At 40.1% G+C, this 21,203-nt stretch overlaps 1 protein-coding gene across 8 annotated transcripts in view; it reads left to right on the forward strand.

The window, feature by feature from the left end:
- dlgap1b (discs, large (Drosophila) homolog-associated protein 1b) overlaps positions 1-21,203 on the forward strand; it is a 232,740-nt gene that overhangs the window by 178,437 nt on the left and 33,100 nt on the right. The window lies entirely within an intron of this gene.

Raw genomic sequence — 21,203 nt, forward strand, 5'->3', positions numbered from 1 at the left:
GTCGCCCTCAGACTGTTGTGAGTGACGTATATGGGTTCTGCGGTTCTGCAGTTAGACCTGTCTCGTCATTTCTGCAAAAGGATTCCCGACCAAGTATTGAGTGCATAACTGAACATAATTATTTGAAGGTTGACTTTTTTTGTATTAAAAACACTTTTCTTTTATTGGTCGGATGAAATATGCTAATTTTTTTGAGATAGGAATTTGGGGTTTTCATGAGCTGTATGCCAAAATCATCAGTATTAAAACAATAAAAGACCTGAAATATTTCAGTTGGTGTGCAATGAATCTAAAATATATGAAAGTGTAATTTTTATCATTACATTATGGAAAAAAATGAACTTTATCACAATATGCTAATTTGACAATGATCAACCCATAAACCAATGAAAACAAAACACAGGAACACATGAGGGCATGGTCACATGACAAGGGAACATATGACAAAACCAGGAAGTGCATGAAAAACATGACAGTGAACATTAAAACCTTAAAACATGAATCCAACACCAAAAACACCCTGTGACAATATATATATATATTACACGGCTCTGTGAAACAGTTTATTCTGATTGGTCAATCGCGCATAACATATAAGGTATGTTATTTACAGATAACAACCGCTCATCTGGGTACTACGAGTTATCTTGACCAGTACTACTTCTATGCTTAACGCTGGCGCCATCTTGTGGCTGTTAAATACTTAAACAGCCATGGCTACAATGGAAGACCTCAAGGCCGGTTTCCTTTATAAAGTTTTAAATATGGATTTTTTTCTTACACAAACGCATTGATTTGAATCAGAGGGCTCTATTAACCTATCTGAGCCATGTGGAGCACGTTATTTGATGGACAGTTGCATTTTTTATGGACTTCAAAACAGCTACAATTGCTTGAATTAACGTTAGCCTGGACTTTTTAAATATAACTCCGATTGTTGTATTTGTCTGAAAGAAGAATGTCATATACACCTATGATAACTTGAGGGTGAGTAAATCACAGGTTTGGTTTCATTTTTGGGTGAACTAATAACCCTTTCAGCATTCATTTTCAACATTTAGCAAGGGCATATGGCAGATCTTCAGCAATAGATACAGGCTTAAAGCAGTTTGGAATTGTTTTTCTACGCAGAAGCTTTGCGTAAGAGCTAATAAAATATTTAATCTCAAGACAATATTTTGTGTCTAATTTATTTGAGACTAGTAGCTGTGTAATAAGCGGGATAATGTACACCCAGCCGGTTGTTATCGCAGAATAAACCCCGACAGAGTGATCAGGACCCCGACGCGAAGCGGAAGCTTACATATATACACCTAAAGGATTATTAGGAACATCATATACTAATTCTGTGTTTTACCCCCTTTCGCCTTCAGAACTGCCTTAATTCTACGTGGCATTGATTCAACAAGGTGCTGAAAGCATTCTTTGGAAATAGTGGCCCATATTGATAGGATAGCATCTTGCAGTTGATGGAGATTTGTGGGATGCACATCCAGGGCACGAAGCTCCCGTTCCACCACATCCCAAAGATGCTCTATTGGGTTGAGATCTGGTGACTGTGAGGGCCATTTTAGTACAGTGAACTCATTGTCATGTTCAAGAAACCAATTTGAAATGATTAGATCTTTGTGACATGGTGCATTATCCTGCTGGAAGTAGCCTTCAGAGGATGGGTACATGGTGGTCATAAAGGGATGGACATGGTCAGAAACAATGCTCAGGTAGGCTGTGGCATTTAAGCGATGCCCAATTGGCACTAAGGGGCCTAAAGTGTGACAAGAAAACATTCCCCACACCATTACACCACCACCAGCAGCAGCCTGCACAGTGGTAACAAGGCATGATGGATCCATGTTTTCATTCCGATTACACCAAATTATGACTCTAGCATCTCAATGGCCTCATTTATCAAAAGTGCGTACACCAAATTTCCAGCGTACACCTTGCGTACACCCAAACCCACGGTGACTTTGAGATTTATCAATATGGACGTTGGCGTACGGCACGCTCAAATCCTACGCCAGCTCAGGAGGTGGTGTACGCACGTTTGAGTTAGTGGGAAAATGCGCAGAAAAACAATTCCTAACACCACAAAACGCACTGACAAGATATGCTATATTATGACCCACTGTTAAAACCACAACAACAACATTCAGTGTTTATTTTTGTGTAACATGAACGTCAATGTTTAATTTGTGTGACTTTACCAAAGTGTTTGATCTGTAGGCATATGTATTCCTCCAGTCGCGAGCCTGTGCGCTTTATCTGACGTTTCAGGCCCGCCTGGCCCGGCAGCTGCGCACGGACTGGGACTAAAATAATTCAGACTGACAAAATAATAAAAATGGCCTTCTTCTTTTAAATAATAATAAAATCAATAAAAACGGCATTTTCTTCAAAATAACAAGCGTCATTAAGAATAATAATCATAATAATAAGAAGAAGAATCTTACAAATTGTCATGTAATTATTAATGTGAATGAATCTTACTCCACATCACATCATCATCACTATTGTACACCCCAATACATGTGCCGTGATACGAAATTAAATGCTAATTGTTTCAAAACGTGCTGTAAAATAATGCATTGTGATGGTAATTTATCATCCAAACAGCTATTTAAACTGCTGGAGTGCGCTTCTCAACCTCCACACTATTAACAGTACTCGTAATTTGGGTCCATATTTTGTTTTTGTAAGCGCCTTTAATCCCACTCTTTAAACTCCCAAATAAAACAATTTCGTTTTTTTTTCCACTTCCCTGGTGATGGTCTCGATGGGCGCGTCTCAATCATCTCAATAGTTCAGTAGTCAGAGCACTGATCAGGGAGTCAGCCCATTGACTTATGTCCTAATCAGTACCCTGACTAGTGGAGTAGTGAGATGATTGAGCGCGCCCGATCTCCACGTCGGAGAAGTTTCGTTTCTTTGCCGTCTTCTGTTTGTCCATGACGTAAAATGAGGGCGTGCGGGAGGCAGAGACTTGAATATATAGGGGCGTGTTATTCAAATGACGATCGTTTTCAGCCGCGGGATTTATCAAGGGCAAGTATTGCGTACACCTGAATTGCAGAGGTGCGCACAGTTTCATAAATCAGGCGGTGAGAGGAGTGTAAGCATAATCTTACGCCAACATATACACCCGTTTCTACGCAAGATTGATAAATGAGGGCCAATGTCTCAACAGAAATTGAGACTCATCAGGCAAACATTTTCCAGTCTTCAACGGTCCAATTTTGGTGAGCTCATGCAAATTGTAGCCTCTTTTTCCTATTTGTAGTGGAGATGAGTGGTACCCATTGGGGTCTTCTTCTGTTGTAGCCCATCCGCCTCAAGGTTGTGTGTGTTGTGGCTTCACAAATGCTTTGCTGCCCGGTTGTAATGAGTGGTTATTTCAGTCAAAGTTGCTCTTCTATCAGCTTGAATCAGTCGGCCCATTCTCCTCTGGTCTCTACCATCAACAAGGCATTTTTGAGGCAATGTATGTTTGAGTGTGTTTTAAGTACAATTACAAAGCAATTAACTGGTTTTGTTTAACTTTGAAACAATTTTCGAGTTGCTTTGTGGTAGAAATAGCTACGGGTAACACCAGCTGATTGCCGAGTGCAACAATTCTACGCCATCAACCTAGAACACAAACAAAATGGCGCTGCCCATGGTCCAAATATAAAATCGATTTTTTAAATAACGTAGATCTTTCATGGGTTTTCTACTACATATTTCAGTAAGAGGAAATGGTCCGTACTATATGCCCGTCACCTTAATATAAAGTGTTACTTATTTTTTATTTGTTTTTTTGCATTCTATGGAATGCTTTTGAAAGAAATGTCTTTTGCTCAGCTGCATTTATTTTATCAAAAATACAGTAAAAACAGTAACATTGTGAAATATTATTATAATTTACTGCATGCAACTTTCTAGTTCCCATCTGATTTTGTCCTCCGCATATAATTTTAATAAAACCTGAACATTGTCATCGGTCAATCCGTCGTATTTTTGAACTCCATTGTTAATTTGAATTGCAAACTGCACGCACAGCAACAGACTTTTAAAAATAGTGGTTGAAATAAAATACTGCATAAAATCAACCCATAAAAAGTTTTCTAATTATATTGTTCAGCACCCAAGTCCCACCCCTGAAAGTTTATAAACTTTTAATAAAGTACCCCGCGAGCAGGGAATTATGCAGAGTTTCCACTATCTGATTTAAGCCCAGATTTTGACTCGCCGACAGGTTTTGCGAAATCGCAGACCAATGCTGAAATCATAGGCATATCTTTGCTCGTTTACGTGAGGGACAATCATGCAGTGTGACATCGGCGACATCGGTGTCTAAAATGACATCGGCGATGACCGACAGCCAATGACAGAGCAAGATACAGGGCAGCGGGAAGTTCAGGGAGGAGTTATGCACCGGAATGTATGTATTTTAATAGATATATTTACAAATAAGCACAAACACAGCCGCAACAGCTGCACATTACAAAAATATCTCTTTGCAAAACACTATCCTCCATAGTCTTTTATCTTCTTTTTCCTATTCATTGCAAATCAGTAATAATAAAACCATTAGTCATTGGTTCATTAGTCAATAAAGACTCACAAACACGGTGTAGTGAAGGTTGCAGACATGGAGGTTTCTTTTGGTTTTTTAAAACGATTATGTACTAAAAATTAAAAAAGTTAGTTTTTTTTTGTGGAGAGATGACAACATTGTCCAAACAATCACGTGAATCTGTGAAAACGATAAAAAATGGTGTATCATCAAGCCAGTAAGCGAAGAAAAAAATATGCCTATGGACTGAACAAATAATACTCATGCAGATGACGTCTTTGTTTTCACAAATTCTCATTTTTGTAGTTTAAGTGGATACAATAGTTGTTAAAGGTCTTGCACTTTAAATTCCCTTTTTCAAAAGTTAATTTTTTCAGGCCCTCATAACGCTGTTGCCGTGTAAATGACTGGCCAAAACCAATCGGCAACCTTCCCCAGTCCCTGTTGAAGCCAATACGGAAGTAACTTAAACTGCTATTCATCCACTGGCCACTAGGGACATGCTCCAGAAGGGAGCAAAATCTCATTAAAGGGGGGGTGAAATGCTGTTTCATGCATACTGAGCTTTTTACACTGTTAAAGACTTGGATTCCCATCCTAAACATAGACAAAGTTTCAAAAACTAATGTTGGACGTTTGATGGAGTATTTCTGTGTCAAAAATACTCCTTCCGGTTTCTCACAAGTTTCGGAGAGTTTTTTTCGAGTGTGGCTCGGCTTGACGTCGACAGAGCGGAAGGTCCTTGTATGGGCCGTACGGGCTCTTCTCCCGGTAGGGTGCGCACGCGCGTGACTAGAGCGAGAGAGGAAATGCACGCCCATAAACATTCCGCGCCGCGCTCCACTTTATTCCTATGGGTGACATCAAGCGACTTCAACGCTTCAGCACAGCATTCCGGGAAGGTAGCGCTGCATTTGAACCGATTTGAAGCAAGAAATGACGGGAAGCTTCACAACATCGCTTCAATCGCGTCGCAAAGTGGATCTCCACCGTTCACTGCTGTCAGGACTTCAAAAAAATCATACCAAAGAAGTGTGTTTTTGACGGAGCGGTCCCAGCGATAAAGGTTCGGCCCTGCTTTGGAAGCAGCCGGTGAGTAAAACTGCTTCAAATGTCTATGCTGTTGTCTATCGTTGCGTGAGTAAACATCAGTAAAAGACACGATCGCGTGATTCGTCATTCAAATGCGCTAAGGGACTCTATTGTTGTTCTATGTATAACGTTACACTAGTCTGACGTGCAAAACCGTTTTGCTTGCTACTGCTAAGGTTTAGTCGCATACAATAGTCCATAAACCGAATCATGTCCTCATAAACTGCAAGTAAACACACACAAATGTTGACAGGGCACTAAATACAGTACATACCACAGAGACGGACGTCCTGCTGTTGTTGTTTCTCCTGTTCAATTTATTTCAGCCTCAGATTTGATTCTGGATCATATATCTATTAGCTGAGATTGATAGCCATGGGTTTCTCCACGCTTGAGGACGTCACCGCTTTGCGCGCTCGTCATTCTTTAGCTCCGCCCACACAATACGCCTCCAGGCGCTCGGTTTTTTCCGGAAAGACTCAGTACAGCCCATATTTCTTTTATAAATATAATAAAACTAAAGATTTTTCGGAGATATGAAGGATGCAATAACCCCCCCCCCCCCCCCCCCATTTATTTACATTATAAAGCCTTAATAAAGCATGACCACACTTCTGCCTTGAATTTAGTTGTAGTTAAAAATCATTATACTACATTCACATAATATTTTTATACATGAAGAAAAATATTAAACATATTTACTTTTTTATGTTTTAGCCTATATAGCTCTATAATAATAACTGTCTGAGTAATTCAGCTGTAAACTCTCAAGTGTTGGCCTTCAAAATATATATTGGTTATGTGTATATTCAGAATAAAGTATGAGCAGCTGTCCTTTTACTATGAGTATGTCTAAATGCTTCATTTGCCAAATCGGAGGGGTGACAGGCAAGTGGTTAAAGTTCTGCATAATTAAGGGCGTGGCCACTTTGAGTGACAGGTGGAGAGCCATTTATCTGCTGTCTGTTAGTCATTGCGTCACCTCAGCTCAGCTCCGCCCACATCCTGCCTCTTTGCCCATTTTCATTTATCCAGGCCTGATGTGTTATGACGCGCTGGTAAGATGGCGACGGCCAGCTCATCTATACTTTACATTTTTTTTTACAATCTATGGCCAAAACCCATAAAAAGTTTTACGTTTTAATTGAAAATAGTGTAGTGTTATTAACACTCAATTAGTTACTATTTTACACCTGTTTGACCCATTCAGGCTTATTTCCAAACTGATTGTGAGCATGATTTGTGGCTATTATCCATTGACAGCATATTCAGCCAATCATAGCGCAAGGAGGTTCCCATTGCTTATGTAATGGCTGGAGTGAACCAAATAGGTTGTGGGAATGGTTGATTAACTTAACAACCCAAACAAACTTTTTAAACTTCTATGCCACTTTTGGGTTTAAAACAAATGCAAATGATTTTTGATGTGATGTGAAAGTGTCACATGATCCACCACACAATGCATTTGGATTAAAGAGTTGCACTGGAATGCATTGCTGACAGTAACAAAAAGTACAGTAGCTCACCGACCTCCAGTGATGAAATCACTCTCAATGTGAACGGCTTTCGTGAGGAGTCATTGGTAGAGCACGAGACCTGAAGGCAAAATAGAAACAACCAACCAAAATACTTTATATAGCTGTACACAAAATGAAACGCAAGCACAACCAATGTTTTTCCTCAGGCTCTGTGATTACACAAAAACACACATTATTGACTTACTGTCGCAGAAGAAATCGATCAGGGAGCTAAAAGGACAACAACAACAAAAAAACTTGTGTTCACTGAAAGAATAAATCTCTTGAGTGTATGTAGAAATTACTATTCCGTGTATATGCGCATGTTATAGTTTATTTGTTGATTTCACTTTGGTGTATGTGTGTGTGGTGGTGGGAGGGGTGCTCACAATTGTAGGTGTGATAATGCTTTTATACTTACAAAAAGTTCTTTAAAGAAGAAGTCAATTTATCGAATAATGCATGTTTTTGACATAAGTTTTGCTTATTTATTTCTTCAGTAAATTAAAATATTCAATTTCACCTGTGAGAGAAACCCTCTATGTTGTGAAAAAAACAAACAACAAACGCTCGCATGCTTTGGTCCAGAACTAGGGCTGGGCGGTATTTCGTTATAATATAAATAAATATTGTTATTGTTAATACATTTTTGAGTAATCTTTGCCTACGTCTAGATGATCAGTTTAGTGTCACTAAGCTACACGTTCAACCTGCAAACCTTAGTGCTCAATTCTGGTTTGTCTTACACCGATCAGGCTTAACATTATGACCACTGACAGGTGAAACTGATTATCTCTTCATCACGGCACCTGTTAGTGGGTGGGATATATTAGGCAGCAAGTGAACATTTTGTCCTTAAAGTTGATGTGTTAGAAGCAAGAAAAAGGGGCAAGGGTGAGGATTTAAGCAAGATTGAGAAGGGCCAAATTGTGATGGGTAGACGACTGAGTCAGAGCATCTCTAAAACTGCAGCTCTTGTGGGGTGTTCCAGGTCTGCAGTGGTCAGTATCTATCAAAAGTTCTCCAAGAAAGGAACATTGGTGAACTAGCAACAGGGTCATGGGTGGCCAAGGCTCATTGATGCACGTGGGGAGTGAAGGCTGTCCAATCAAACAGAAGAGCTACTGTAGCTCAAATTGCTCAAGAAGTTAATGCTTGTTCTGATAAAGGTGTCAGAGTACACAGTGCATCGCAGTTTGTTGCGTAGCCGCCGATCAGTCAGAGTGCACACATGCTGCCCCCTGTCCACCACGGAAAGCACCAACAGTGGTATGCCAAAAAGTGTTTATTTCTAAATGTGATCATTTGTACATTTTACCAGTATTTGCCATACTTTCATTACAAAAATTATGCAATATGAAAATTAGATTGGTCTTTGGTCTTCAAAAAGCCTTTTTACAAAAAGTAAATCTTCAAAAAGGGGAGTCGTTTTATAATCAGGGTTGTCCTATATTCAGAACAATAATGTATTTCTCAGGTTCATTTTTTTAATTTTTTTATAGCTGTTTACATTTTTATTTTAATATCAGATTCCAGTGTTAACAGTGAACATATAATGGTTAGGGACTGACCCACATGCACAAAAGGACAATAAAAAAATGACACGCAACAGCGGCATGCTGTCATACAGATTACGGAAGTAAACCTGGAGGACATTACAGTAAGAGATTACACGTTTAGTTGTTGTGCGATCTGCTGTGGAAGCCAGCGAATTGGTGAGCAGGCAATATAAAAAACAAAGACGATACGAAAAAAGAGAGCAGATATCACTGACACATCACTCTCTTTCGCTGACTTCCTTTCTCAACTGTCTTGATAACTTTTGGGGAATGTAAAACATTCATTTATAATTCACATGGCAAAATGAATTAAACAGTATATTTTTATTTTGACTCAATAAAATAGGATTTAAGGAACTATAACTGTTGAAAAAATTCAAATGGTAATCAGCAAGCGAATCAGACAGAGTTTTGCAGCTGCCCCATATTCCAAATTACAGACATAGACACACTCACAGATGTGCGTATCACATTTGTCCTTTTAGCAGCTTTGATCTAAATGTCATTTCACAGCATTAAAGGATTAGAACTCTCCGTCTGTCTGAGAGTTTCTCTTTTTGTGTGCATCATCTGCTTTTCTGTCCATTTCTCTCCTCTGTCTGCTTCTTTCTCCAGGGTAATGGGATATAATGCTTTCATGCCTCTAGCTTACAAGGAAACTCCAGCCTCAGATGAGCACTAGTGAGTGCTCTAAGGTCTCGAGAGATGATAGATGCCTCCATTCTTCAGCTGATTCATCACTGACATAAAACCGAGACAGGACATCTCGTATGTCCACTAAGGCGGAATTTATTTGAAAACAGTAATAGTTTTGACATATTATTACAATTTAAAATAATAATATACACCGATTATTAGGAACACCTGTTCAATTTCTCATTAATGCAATTATCTAATCAACCAATCACACGGCAGTTGCTTCAGTGCATTTAGGGGTGTGGTCCTGGTCAAGACAATCTCCTGAACTCCAAACTGAATGTCAGAATGGGAAAGAGAGGTGATTTAAGCAATTTTGAGCATGGCATGGTTGTTGATGCCAGACGGGCTGGTCTGAGTATGCCACAATCTGCTCAGTTACTGGGATTTTCACGTACAACCATTTCTAGGGTTTACAAAGAATGGTGTGAAAAGGGAAAAACATCCAGTATGCGGCAGTCCTGTGGGTGGAAATGCCTTGTTGATGCTAGAGATCAGAGGAGAATAAGCTGACTGGTTTAAGCTGATAGAAGAGCAACTTTGACTGAAATAACCACTCATTACAACCGAGGTATGCAGCAAAGCATTGATGAAGCCACAACACGCACAACCTTGAGGCGGATTGGCTAATAGCAGAAGACTCCACCAGGTACTACTCATCTCCACTACAAATAGGAAAAAGAGGCTACAATTTGCACAAACTCACCAATTTTGGACAGTTGAAGACTGGAAAAATGTTGCCTGGTCTGATGAGTCTCGATTTCTGTTGAGACATTCAGATGGTAGAGTCAGAATTTGGTGTAAACAGAATGAGAACATGGATCCATCATGCCTTTTTACCACTGTGCAGGCTGGTGGTGGTGGTGTAATGGTGTGGGGGATGTTTTCTTGTCACACTTTAGGCCCCTTAGTGCCAATAAGGCATCGTTTAAATGCCACGGCCTACCTGAGCATTGTTTATGACCATGTCCATCTCTTTATGACCACCATGTACCCATCCTCTGATGGCTACTTCCAGCAGGATAATGCACCATGTCACAAAGATCTAATCATTTCAAATCGGTTTCTTGAACATGACAATGAGTTCACTGTACTAAAATGGCCCCCACAGTCACCAGATCTCAGCACCTTGCTTAATCAATGCCACGTAGAATTAAGGCAGTTCTGAAGGCGAAAGGGGGTAAAACATAGTAATAGTATGGTGTTTCTAATAATCCTTTAGAAGAGTGTGTATTTTAAAATATAATTTACTCCTATAATGGTGAAGCTGAATTTTCAGAATCATTACTCCAGTCTTAATTTTCAAATAATAATTGCAATGTAAAACAGCTGTGCTGCGTTGTGTGTGTGTGTGTGTGTGTGTGTGTGTGTGTGTGTGTGTGTGTGTGTGTGTGTGTGTGTGTGTGTGTGTGTGTGTGTGTGTGTGTGTGTGTGTGTGTGTGTGTGTGTGTGTGTGTGTGTGTGTGTGTGTGTGTGTGTGTGTGTGTGGAAACTCAGCTTTTTGTCTTAATTAATTGAAGAATAAAAACAACATATTCAAATGGCTGTAGTTATTGAGTCTTGTTAAACTTATTCAGACCAAAAAGTTCTGACAAAATATTACTCACAGCAATCAAAATAAAGGAAGAAAAGCTTAACCTGATCCCTTAACATGGGATAAACTTTATATGAAATGAAATACCATTATATATATATATATATATATATATATATATATATATATATATATATATATATATATGTGTGTGTGTGTGTGTGTGTGTGTGTGTGTGTGTGTGTGTGTGTGTGTGTGTGTGTGTGTGTGTGTGTGTGTGTGTGTGTGTGTGTGTGTGTGTGTGTGTGTGTGCGTGCGTGCATGCGTTTGTGTCCTTGTAAAATTACATTATAGGGTTCTCACAAAGATGGCAATTTTGTACATTTTATGGTCCCCATGAGGAAAACAGCGTATGAATCATACTAAAAGAAATGTTTTGAAAATTTGAAAATGCAGAAAGTTTTCTGTGATGGGTAGGTATAGAAGTCAGTGGAGATTAAATAGATGAGAGTTGTGACAGAGATGTTTTTTTAAACCACACGAGGGCGAGCTTGAGCACACTCTATTTAATGCTACATAAAAATGCATGTTTTAAGATGCTTCGGTGTTGTGTAAGGGGGAGTTTCTAAAGGAGTCAAGTTTATGTATATTGGCCCTAATAAATATAATCAGGTTTTATATAAAGAATTACAGAATGCACCATTATATATATATATATATATATATATATATATATATATATATATATATATATATATATATATATGTGTGTGTGTGTGTGTGTGTGTGTGTGTGTGTGTGTGTGTGTGTGTGTGTGTGTGTGTGTGTGTGTGTGTGTGCGTGCGTGCGTGCGTGCGTGCGTGCGTGCGTGCGTGCGTGCGTGCGTGTGTGTGTGTGTGTGTGAGTGTGTGTGTGTGTTTGGTAATATGTGTTCATTAATAATGTGTTTTTAATTACATTATATATTAGGTGTGGTCCACTTTACCTGAATTTTTTTTTGTCGGGAGAGCATGATCTCAAAATGTTTGGTTTATACCGTGCAAATAATACACATTGTGTCAGCTGTATTCAAACTGAAAATAAAGTTTTTCAAAAGATCAAAAGATCTTAAAGTTAACAAAAGAAAAGATATAGGCTAGGTATCTAAAAAAGTGGCCCACTTTATATTGGCCTATATTTATTTTGAGCAGCATTTTACTCGTTATTTAATAATAAGTGTGTGTGCACACATGGCTTCATAATAATTGAAGAGACTGTATATTATAGGCTATTTAAATAATAATAATAGCCTAATAATAATATATTAAAAAAATTCCCCTTTCAACTATAGCTAGACTAGACTATGGTCATCTAATGTTAAAATTTAAAACACACTTGTATTGTGATATTTTTATTGAGACGCCTATGAGTCATAGACTCAACTTAATTATTATTTAAATAATAAAGGATTTCGTTTTATTTTCTTATGATTTAGCCTACGGGGTTAGTCAGTTCAGTGGAGTGGGAAGTCCCGCAGGCTCAGTCATGTTTGGCCGGTACGGGAATCGGTGTATTTAACGGATGTGACGGTGTGGGCCGGTCCCGTACCCGCCCGTAACTGAACTAGCAGCTCGATCCACCAGCACCCGAGCGAGCGCGAGCGGTAACAGTGCCATTAGCTTCCATTCACAGCCAAGCTGGAGTTTATCAATAGATCCCGCCGATTCATTCAGGCGCTTTTGTCTCTCGTTCTCTCTCCGGTTACCGTTTACCGAAAATTACAGGGTATGTGTGACTCCTGGATCCGCCGGCTCTGTGAGTAGCCTATTCTCTCTCTCTCTCTCTCTCTCTCTCTCTCTCTCTCTCTCTCTCTCTCTCTCTCTCTCTCTCTCTCTCTCTCTCTCTCTCTCTCTCTCTCTCTCTCGTCATTTGTTTGTCTGTGTTTGATAGTATTTTCCTGAGGTGATGCACAACTGGACTGAGGACATTTTGCTTACTCATAGTGCACTGATGCGAGGCAAAATCACGCCTATGGATTGTAGCAAGGCTACTTCAAAATTAAGCATGTCAAAAATAATTAAAATAAGTGAATAATAAAAACCTAATTGTTTTTTTCCCAATACCCTATACAACGATATCATAATATAATGGTGATATAAAATAAATACATTTTAATTATATTAATAATATAAAATATCCTATTAATAGGCTAAATAAAAATAATATCTGTAAATCTGTTGCTTCTTTGTGACAAAATTGTAATGATGTCTGTTGTGTATGTTTGAGAGAGAGGAGAGATTCTGAAGTGTGTCCAGTATCAGTCTATTTTGGTATGTCATATGTGATATTAGGGAGCAGGTGTCAGGCAGGCATCAAAAATACACACATAGCGTACATAGACAAAGAATGAATCGTTCTGTGTATGAATTGATCTCTGAGACAGGTCAGAGTATTTGCTTGTTATTGCGTTGCTCTTTTGTGTGGGATTATTTTTAAATGTTTTTAAAAGTTGCGGTGTGGTTCTCCCAATTTTTTTTTAGCAAAACCTGGCCAGAAAACTGGGTCAGCATGCAAGGGTGTGTTTTTCATGCGAGAGCCCACATGGCTCAGCTATGAGTCTGAGAGATCCCACTCATTTCAAAATGAATATCCTGTGACGGCCTCATGCAGGTCTCTATAAATAAAAACTGTTGCCCGTGTTTGTGTTTTTCCAGTTCAGCCATACAGAAGACGTGTTTAACATATAATTGTGATTGCCCAGTGTTTTTGTGGAGAAAAAAAACATGTGTTGTTGTGTTATTAAGGGTCAAGATGTCTGCAGTGTAATAGAAAAAAAAGTGACTTGAGCAGAACATTATTTCAGTTTAGCTCTTTAGACCAGGATGATGATGCTGTTTCCACGGCAACTAATTCATTTAAACTGTTGCTCTGGAGAAAAGAGAATGGGATGATGTCATTGAATGATCTCTTGTTTTCACATTTTTATTTTTTAACTCTAATTTTTTCTTTTCTTTTTGATCTTTTTTCATTAGTTAGAGGTTGTTATTGTTTTGATGTAGTCTTTGCACCATAGAAACATGCACAAATGCACAATTTCGTGTTTGAACTTCTTTTTTTGTGTGGTAATTCTGTATATTTCTATGGCATCGCTGTTGAAGAGTAATTAGTGGAATTAGTTGTTGAAAGTTATCATGAGTATTGTAATTTTTGAACCAGATGTCATATGTCAGTAGTCTGGAAAGATTTTAAAACGAGTGGTTCATTCATGAATGAGTAAGATCTTACCTTCATGCTGTGGATATACAAACCGGAAGAATGAACACAAATATCCAAGCCATAGATATAAACTAGCCTGACAAGCCAGACCCACAACAAGATGTTTGGTCTGGAAACTCACCATCGACAGGGCTCAATCCGAGGGGCGGATAAACTGTTGTCTTTCAGACTCCTTCTGCGATAGGATAGCGCTAACCAACCAGAGCAACGAAGAAGGCGAAGCGGAGCTAGTTGACAGATTAAACTTTAGGCGTATCCGGTCGGCAAAACTCCGAACACATCTTCCCTTCTTAAGAATGACTTCAGTGCCATTCTTTGTTCTTTTCTCAGAGAAAAGCTTAACTACAAGTCTTCCAGAGTCGCGGCCAAAGCCGATTCGAAAGACCGCCGTTCGTGTGCTTCTTTATTTTCAAGTAGCACGCAATTCTGCCGTCATTATGTTAAGCCCCGCCCACCAACTTTATACACGATGTGATTGGCCTGAGCAGAGTTTGGTTTTTACAGCTCAGAAGTGTATTGAGAGTTGCTATACGACACTCGTGGCAGATTTGATTTTAATTGAAGACTGAAATTTTTAAAAATGTCTTGGTGGTAAGCATTGGGAGTTCCTTTCATTGGAACTAAAGGCCCAACCCCTGAAAAACAACCCCACACCACATTCCCACCTCCACCTAATTTTACACTTGGCACAATGCAGTCAGGCAAGTACCGTTCTCCTGGCAACCGCCAAACCCAGATTCGTCACTCCCGAGAACACATCTCCACTGCTGTAGAGTCCAGTGGTGGTGTGCTTTACACCACTCCAACGCTTTGCATTGCACTTGGTTATGCAAGGCTTGGATGCAGCTGCTCGGCTATGGAAACCCATTCCATGAAGCTCTCTACACACGGTTCTTGAGCTAATCTGAAGGCCACACAAAGTTTGGAGGTCTGTAGCTGTTGACTCTGCAGAAAGTTGACGACATCTGCGCAGCATGCGCTGACCCCGCTCTGTGATTTTACGTGGCTGTGGCTGAGTCGCTGGTGTTTACAATTGCTTCCACTCTGTTATAATACCACTAACAGTTGACCGCGGAATATTTAGTAATATTGAGGAAAATTTCACGACTGAACTTATTGCACAGGTGGCAACCTATCACGGTACCACGCTTGAATTCACTGAGCTCCTGAGAGCGACCCATTCTTTAACAAATGTTTGTAGAAGCGTGTGTATGCCTTTTATACACCTGTGGCCATGGAAGTGATTGGAACAACTGAACTCAAACTTTTGGGAATATAGTGTATAAACATATCTCTGAGCGCAGTGCTGAAAGTGGTGAGATCACATACCAGAATAGATCTAAATGCATCATAATGGCATCGAGCTCATTTCGATGTCGTCCTGTCTAAAAGGAGAGATTGTAACAGAGATTGTGTAATGAAACTGTGAATGGGCTGACTCAGAATGCGAAAGATGACAGCAGTGATATCATAAACAGACCCTCCAGTCGATCAATACAGACACTCACTTAGATATGATCTCAACATTATCGATTATATTCTCATTACACAGAATCTGATGACCTTCATATTGATCCGAAAAAGTAAGTCCTTGGTAGTAATAAGAGACAAATCAATATTTTTGAACTCAAAGCTGATTTTCAGCAAAGACAAAAATAATATAATCATCATACATTTAATATAATTGTAATACAGTTAAGCAGCCTATCTAAACCTGTTGAAAATGTATATTGTGTTATTAAATGGTGTTGGTTTTGAGCACTAGAGGGCGCTGTATTACAAAGAGAGAGTGGAGAAAAGCACGTGTTTCAAATAACACATGCTACTACTACACTCTTAAAAATAAAGGTTCCAGAGAGGAGTTTTTACAGCAATACCATATAAGAACCATTCCAGATTTCCCCAAATAACAATCTCTTAAAATAAACTTAGTTTTCCTTTTTTTTCTTAGTTTGAAGCACATTTTAATAATCTGTAGAACCTTTTTCCACCATAAATTGTGCAATGTAAATGTTCTATGGATGTTAAAGGCACAATATGTAAGTTATTTGGATTAAATATCCAAAAAACACTAGAACAACGTTATACATTTAGCTGGCTTGTGTACTTGCATTATCCCAAATGTTTCCAAGAATGTTTATATCCAGAGAAATTAGCAATTTTAACCAGGACATGGACCGTGTCTGTGTGTCGCCTATCATTGACATCATCATACTAGAGGTGGGCTCAGACAGAGTAATGTTTAATGAACAGCCTCGGGTTCGGGTTCGGTTTTGTAACTAAGAAAAAATATATTGGCTATATACATATAGTTTGCATGCCGTGTGCTTTGCCTGCTTGCTGTGTTGTGACTGAAAGAGCATGAGGGAGAGAAAGCACATGTGCAGATTAATACATGCATACACACATACACACACACACACACACACACACACACACACACATGCATAGGCTATAACATATATGTGTTTTATTAGAAAGGTGAGATACTGTTTGGATACATTCATCAACAGAAAACAAATCATTTTAATCTTTTTGTTTAAATCTTGTTTTCTTGATTTACCGCAAGTAGGCCTATGTTTTACCATGCCTAATACCTAGCTTACTGTAGTGTGCAACAAGTGTCTTATATTAGCTGGCTAGCCGCTGAGTGAAAGCACAGAGAAGCATTATAACATGACATTTAACACATTTGAATAATGTATCTAATATGATAAAACAGAAGAAACTAGGAATAATAAAAGCTCCGCGAAATCCAGGCGCCATCAAGCTACGCCTTTGTTTTGAATAACTGTAGCAGCGAACAATTACATATTGTGGCTTTAAACATTCTTCATGGAACCATCAATGCACATAAATACAAAATTATTTTATAAGTGTACATGAGAATACCGGTATATGTGAGAATCATTTCAGTTGAAGATGCAGTTCACAATATGCAACAATGATTGTTATAAAAAATATAATATTGTACTAAACCATTGCCACTTTCAGTATTGTTTTAGTATTATTTAAATGGTATTAGAACATTTATTCATATTTTAAATTAACTTTTAATTATTAATTTGATATTTTCAGATAAGTTTTAGCAATTTTGTTATTTGCTTTTGTCATTTTATCAGCTTAGTTTTTTAGTATTTATAATCAACTTTAATGTATTTTTGTAAGTTGTAATAATTGTAGTATTTTAATTTCAGTTAATATCTGAAGCTAAAAAAATGTTTTTTTATTATATTTTTTTCATCTAATATTCATATAATTTTGTATTTCAGATGGGCTGCCCCCCCCACACACACACACACACACACACACACACACACAAACTCAATCTCTCAAAGCAAAACTAGCACTATTAATAATTTATTCTACAATATGAGTATGCTGTACAAACATTTTTATTTTTATTTCAGTCCATTTTATTTCATATTTCAGTTCATTTTTTTATTTTATTTTTATTTCAGCCCATCTCAGTTTTATTTCAGTTAATGAAAATATTTGTAATAACAACAATGATCACATCCCATGAACTCCGACATGCCTTACCATTAGACGTAATTTTACAAAAGTTGTGTAAAGCCCAAGCTTTGAATTTTTGCACCACATACTCATATTGTAGCATAAATGATTAATGGTGCTAGTTTTGCTTTGAGAGATTTAGTTGTGTGTGTGTGTGTGTGTGTGTGTGTGTGTGTGTGTGTGTGTGTGTGTGTGTGTGTGTGTGTGTGTGTGTGTGTGTGTGTGTGTGTGTGGCATTGGGACAGCCCATCTTTCCAGACTTCACAAATCACTCAATTAGACATTTCAGTTAAACAGTCTTGCTACTTTTCTTCCTCTCTCTCTCTCCCTCCCTTCCTCAGTCACCATCTCTCTCTTTCTTTCACCTCTCAGCCGCACAAATAATCATTTCCTTTCAGGCACTCCCCTCACTCACCATGAAAGGTGCTGTGCTGATTTATACTTAAACATCATGTCTCAAAACTCTAAGATTTATATGATTTCCTCTTCCTCCCCAGAGTTATCAGCCTGTGTGAGTCTGTATGTGTATGAGAGAAAGAGACATGAAAGAGAGTGTCAGTGAGAGAGCGACAGAATGAACACACTGTCTGAAATGCTCTACAAGTGTGGGCATGCAGAAAAATACACAAACACACATAATCTTCAACCTTTCATGTGAATCCCTCCTCTAAATCTATGACCTGAAGCTTACCTTTTAATAGACATTACAGAGGAGATGATCTAATGCATTTCTGCCTCGGTTTCACACACACACACACACACGCACACACGCACACACGCACACACGCACACGCACACGCACAAGCACACACACACACACACACACACACACACACACACACACACACACACACACACACACACACACACACACACACACACCATCTTCAAGCGTACTGAAATGAACATTGTAGTCCCCTTTAAGTTTAAGTTTCCTTTTTTTCAAATGTCAAAAGTATATATATTAAAAAGTATGTATATATCAACTTAAGGGATCCATGTATGTATATATATATATATATATATATATATATATTGCTATTTTTAATGTTATTTATTTTTTATTATACATTATTTTGTAGTATATGAAATAATTCAACATGGATGCATTCAATTGATCAAAAATCTAAGAATAAGAATGATAATATTTCATGCTTTCCACAAAAATATTACTGTTCCCTTATCGAGGGAACTTCCCACTGCGTCGAAACGCTTTGGGGATGCTCCCTAAGCATCAGCGAATCTGAAGCCTGAATAAACACTAGTCCAATCCGATTGGTCGTGCGTGATGACGTCATTGTGACGGCGTACCCGGAAGTATAAAAGGGGGGCCGGCGCATAATGGCGGCAGTTATTGCTCTTCAGCATAGCGCTCTCTGTTTGGTCTGTCTATTTACTGTTGTCTGTCCAGTTGCGAGTGTGTGTGTGAAAGATTTATTTAAAAAGTATGGAAGAGAGAAGGAGTGCATTTAGGCAGTGTGTGCATCCGTGTCCCCGTTACATCTCGGGATCGGATGCACACCTGTTATGTGTGCAGTGTCTGGGTGTTCAGCACGCTCGGGCGGCTCTCGAGGGAGCCGCCTGTGAACACTGCGAGCTGCTGACACTCAGACTGCTCCGCTCTCGGCTGGCCGTGTTCGATGAGACCGGCCAGCCTCGTGAGGCCCGTGGTTCTGGACCCGCGGTCGCTGAGGCGGCTCGGCGTCGCAGATCATGGGGCTCACAGCGGGACTTGTCAGAGGGTTTCGGGACTGCCGCGGCACTTTCCCAATCCTCCTCTGACAGTTCCGACGATCTTCCTCCCCGTGTGGAAGCCCGCTTGGCGGCATCTTCCCCCGGGTTGGAGGGTCCGATGCTTGAGCTGTCTGATTCTGAGGAATTAGATGTGCTCAGCATCGAGGCGGGTGACGTTAAAACACCATACACACTGCTTCACTCATAAAATAAGGTGCTCAGGCAGTCCCCGAGGGGGCTGCCTGTAGTAACCCGGTGTTCTCCGTTCCCGTGCGGAAGCCCGCGATGCGGCTCTTCCCCGGGAGGGAGAACCAGATGCTTGAGCGATCTGATTCCGAGGAATTAGATGTGCTCAGCGTCGACGGAGTGAAGCAAACGAGAGCTCGCCACCTTATAATGCAGGCTCGATCTCGCGTTGCCGAGGCAGCGCGTGCATTAAGGGTCTGCAACAGAAGTGAACACACGCTATATGTGTACATGTGATACTGTTTAGCGAGGCTTGCAGTCAGCCCCTGAGGGTGCTGGCTGTGGTCGTTGAGAAATGTCTCGTAGCGTACAGAAACGTGCGTTTTCGAGTGTTTCAGCCTCGCGCCTGTGGCTTTCATCTCGAGGGATGAAAGCCAAATATGTTGGGAACGATTCGAATCTCGCGTTGCTGAGGCAGAGTGTAGATGACGAGTAGTTGAATACATATTTAAACAGTATGGTCTGGTGATTAGGGCTGCATTTAATTCTGAGGAATTTAAATTAAACATTATCTGACTTTGAGGAGTTAGATATGTCTATTCAGCCTATCATTCAGCATGTTCACGTGATGGGTGATTATGGTGGCATTTATTTCTGAGGAATTAAATGGGATTTATCTAACTTTGAGTAGTTAGATTATCAGCCTATCATCCCAGTTGTGTTCACTATTTGGGTGTTTTTGGTGGCATTTAATTCTGTGCAATTAAATGGGATTTATCTGACTTTGAGGAGTTAGGTATTTCAGCCTATCATCCAAATTGTGTTGCTCCCGGGGAGCGCTCGAGATCGCCTCCTCTGTGGAGTCTTCTGGAAGTCGATGCTGCGATCCGCCGTCTACGACGCTCGGGCCACATTGGCTTCCAGCGAACGCATGCTGCTCTAGCCGCCTCTAGAAAGACTGCAGCTGGGCAGCAAACGCGTTCGCACACCGAAAATCCTCCCCGACTAAGCCCTGCCGGGTGGCCGCTTCAGGGGGTCGGGCAGGAGGCTCGGTGGGTACCAGAGACCAGCCTTGAGAGGCTGGTTCCCCTAGTAGAATATATCAGCGCATAGTCATTATGCTCCTGAATATATCTGTTGGGCCCTGTGTACCATGGGCAAAGGGTGCAGACTGCAGTTCAGTGTTCCACCACCGGGGTTCATCGGTGTGGCCTGGATAGTGGTGTGCCCAGCCCAGTGGCCTGCTGGCCAGCCCCCTCTCCAGAGGAGCGATCGAGGTCGCCTCCTCTGTGGAGTTTTCTGGAAGTCGATGCTGCGATCCGCCGTCTATGACGCTCGGGCCACATTGACTTCCTGCGAACACATGCTACTCTAGCCGCCTCTAGGGAGACCTCGGCTGGGCAGCGAACGTGTTCGCACACCGAAAATCCTCCCCGACTAAGCCCTGCCGGGTGGCCGCTTCAGGGGGTCGGGCAGGAGGTTTGGTGGGTACCAGAGACCAGCCTTGAGAGGCTGGTTCCCCTAGTAGAATATCTCGGCGCATGGTTATGCTCCCGAAT

Source organism: Pseudorasbora parva, chromosome 24 (assembly GCF_024679245.1).
Source record: "Pseudorasbora parva isolate DD20220531a chromosome 24, ASM2467924v1, whole genome shotgun sequence".
Taxonomy (NCBI): Eukaryota; Metazoa; Chordata; class Actinopteri; order Cypriniformes; family Gobionidae; genus Pseudorasbora; species Pseudorasbora parva.